Genomic DNA, 3,767 nt, shown 5'->3' with positions numbered 1-3,767 from the left:
GACTGCCCTCTTGTGGCCAGAATTCCTTAGAAGTGCTTGTTATCTGTTGTTCCAACATAATTTTCCCCCTTTGGTAGCATTCTAGAAGCTAGCAGCTGTGGCTCAGATCAGCAGAAATACAAGCTTGGCACAGGGTGAGGTTCCCCACTGAACACTCTCTTTCACTTTATCTCCACCCTTCTTCTTCTTCTTCTTCTTCTTCTTCTTCTTCTTCTTCTTTTTAGAAAAGTCTGTGCCTTTATTGGCCAAACAGGCTACTTGAGAAGGATGTAGCTTGAGGAGTGAGTGGCCTCCATGCCAGGCCTGCCATGCTTCATGGGCTTGTAGGTGATGGAGAACTCACCCAGGTAGTGGCCAATCATCTTGGGCTTGATTTCAACCTGGTTGAAGATCTTGCCATTGTAGACACCCCCCATCTCAGGCAGGATGACCATGTCCCACAGGTGTGTCCTTAACCACCTTGGGCTTCTCATGAAGGGAGGCTCCTTCTTGGCCTTGGACAGCAGCAGTGAGTGATGCTTCCCCCATAGACTTCAGTTCAGCCTCTGCCACTGTAGGGTGCTGTACAGCTGCATCAATGGCTCAGGGACACACCTAGCAGCTGGCCAAGGTCATGTCATGGTAGGTGAACTTACACAAAGCACGCTGCTCCTTCTGCTCCCCTTCCGCCATCTTGTCAGAGCTTGAGGAAGGACAGCCCCCTCTCTTTGCAGACAACAACCGCCAAAGAATTGTATATTTAGTTTGTTTCTCACTGTTTTGCATTTCCTTATGTATCTAGTGAGGCAAATTCTCAGGAGTTGGGTCTGTCAATACTAAATTCCATCGATAATTTTTATGGCTAGTAAATGATCACAGCACCGCTATTGTTTCATATCACAGGTGACTCAGTAGCCACTCAAATACCTAAGATTAATCAACCGCACCCAGTCACCTTTCCTTTTCCCAAAGAGCACTTTCACCATGGTTCAGTAAGTCAGGATCAGTACAGCCAATCCCATTTAGGACACCAACTGTGTCAGGGATCCCCAAGGTCGCCCTCAGGTTTGATGATTTGCTAAAAGGACTTATGGGACACAGAAAAACTGTTAAATCGCAGTTACGAATTATGACAGCTAGTGAATACAGATTAAAATCAGCAAAGGAAAAAATCACATAGGTGGAGTCCAGGAAAAACCAGATGCAGGTTTCCAGTTGTTCTCTCTCAGAGGAGTCCCACAGACAGCGTTTAATTCTCCCAGTGACGATAGGTGACAACATGCGCCAGTCAGGGAAGCCCACCTGAGCCTTAGTGCCCGGGAAGTTTGTTGGAGGTCTATCATGTAGGCGTGGAGCACCTTAGCCACTCTATCTTCAGCCTCCCCAGAGATCAGATTGACACAGCATGGCCCAGAGCCCAAGCAAACAAAAACAGGCAGTCATCACAGATCACACAGTGAGCATACACCAGACCCCAGGTAAAGGCATCCTTATCAGACAGGATGTTCCTAAGGCTTAGAGTTTTTCTGCCAAGAGCCAGTCAAGGGCCATTGCTTTCTCTGGAGTGTGCCAGGTTTGAACACTCCAAGCCCAGAGTTAACTCTTCACTACACAGTCTTGCACATTTTTGTTAGGTTTCCTATTAGGTATTATCTTTTTAGTCATGCTTGTAAATTGAATGTTTTCTTTATTACGTCTGTTATTTATTATGAAAGCTCTCGGTGCCTCTATGTTCATGTTGTGCCACATTACTTTCCTGAACTCCTCTGCTGACTATTAAAATTGGTTCTCATGGATTTTCCAGATCTACGTTCCTCTCACTTACAAATAATCCCGGTTCCGGTTTTCTGATTGCTGCTGTGATGTCTAAAGTAAACAATCCAGCAGGTATAGTTCCTGATTTTTATCAGAATATTATCTTGTAATCGTTGTTATCGGATCAGTTTTGAGGAGACCAGGTAGTGGCCGCATCCATTGGAAACACAGGCTTTGAGATCAACACAGTTCGTGAGCATTCATTACCTTTAGCTCATGTTTGAACAGCCCTTTGGTTGCTTTTGAGGTCAGCCGGAGTCTGTATACTTAATGTTAAAGTGGATGAAAATAGACCTTTAGGAAGGTTACCGTGAAAGTAATAAGATCTAAACTCATGGAAGAATATTCTAAATTCGCGGACATTTGAACATTCCGTCCACACCCTGTCCCCTTGCCCCTTTCCAGGGAGCCAAACCATAACCTTAGCTGACTTCTACTTCTCTGGGCCTTTACGTCTGAATCAAACTCCCGTACGCTGTATCCTATATTCACTGCCAGAGTTTCATTCTAAAACACATCTGACCGTACTTCAAGGTCTTCTATTTCCTGTGTGAAGTTTAAATCTTCTCACGGCGCAGAATCTTTACAAACTGACACTCGTCTTGTTGCAGCTCTATCTACTTAGTGCCCCTTCTCACCACACAGGCCTTCTCACTGTTCCCCAAACGTTTCATGCATGTTGCTACGGACTGACTTGTGCCCCTATATTCACATTTTGGTGCCCTAACCCCCACTGCGATGGTATTTGGAGACGAGGCCATTTGTGGGATAATTAGGTTTAGATGAGGTCATGAGTGTGACCCTCGTGATGGGATCGGTGCCTTTGGAAGAAGAGACATCAGAGCTCTCTCTGTCTCTCTCTCTTCCTGCCCATGTGACGACGCAGTGAAAAGATGGTCATCTACAAGTCCGGAAGAGAGTTCTCACAAGATACCAACAATGCTGGTACCTTGACCCAGGAACCTCCAACCTTTGGAACTCTGAGGAAATACAGTTCTCTTGTTTAAGCCACCTAGTCTGTGGGATTTTGTTATGGCAGCCCGGCGGCCTTGGGTCAGTTCCCCTGCTGTGTTGGGGGAGGTTTGCCATGCAACACCAGCCGGGTGTCCTACAATTCAACTCAGTGCTGACACCGTCTATGCAGAGATAGCATCAGACCCCACAGGTTAGGGGCTCGGTCGCACAAAACGGCCCCCCCTTCCGATGTCAGTCACACATGCAGGTTGTCACCCGGGCTTCAGACCACTGGCTGTTAATCAGAGGTTCCCATGCTCCCCTCCTTGGGGTTGATTACTTTGCTAGAGCAGGGTCACAGAACTCGAGAAACCATTGACTCACTAGATTGCCAGTTTATTACAAAGGATCTTAAAAGATATCAATCAACAGCCAGATGAAGAGATAGGAGTGGGGTGAGGTCCCAAGCAAAGGAGCCGCCGTCCGTGTGGAGAGTGTGGGGCCGGCCACAGGGGCACATGGACGCATTCTGGTTCACCAACCTGGAAGTTCTCAAATCCCTTCCTTCGGGGATTTTTACGGAGACTTCACCACCTAGGCCCAATTGATAAACTCACCGGCCATTGGTGATCCGTTCAACCTCCACCCTCTCCCCTCCCCAGAAAGTAAAGGGCGGGACTGAAAGCTCCAACTCCCTGATCACCCGGTTGGTTTCCTTGGCAACCAGCCCCCTCCTTACATACTCTCCGACAGCCATCTCGTGAACAGAAACCCAGCTGGGGTGGAAAGGGGCTCGTTATGGAGAATAAGACAACCATTGCACCTTTACGGCTGGGAAGCGACTTTAGGAACTGAGGACAAGAGACCACACATTTTAACAAAGATTGCTCTTATTGCCCAGGAAATCCCAAGATTTGGGAGCTGTGGGCCAGGAACCGTGGATAAGGAGCAGGTATGTGTATCTTCTGAATCACCGCACCGTGCAGCCCGAGCAGACAACCACGCGTGTTTATGAGCCC

General features: G+C 47.6%; 1 pseudogene; it reads right to left on the bottom strand.

The window, feature by feature from the left end:
* Positions 1-254: 254 nt before the first annotated feature.
* Positions 255-672, bottom strand: LOC122474907 (annotated as a pseudogene).
* Positions 673-3,767: the final 3,095 nt, after the last annotated feature.

The sequence above is a fragment of the Prionailurus bengalensis genome, chromosome D4 (assembly GCF_016509475.1).
Source record: "Prionailurus bengalensis isolate Pbe53 chromosome D4, Fcat_Pben_1.1_paternal_pri, whole genome shotgun sequence".
Lineage (NCBI taxonomy): Eukaryota > Metazoa > Chordata > Mammalia > Carnivora > Felidae > Prionailurus > Prionailurus bengalensis.
The sequence above is the reverse complement of the archived record's forward strand: the minus strand, read 5'-3'. Positions and strand labels throughout refer to the sequence as shown.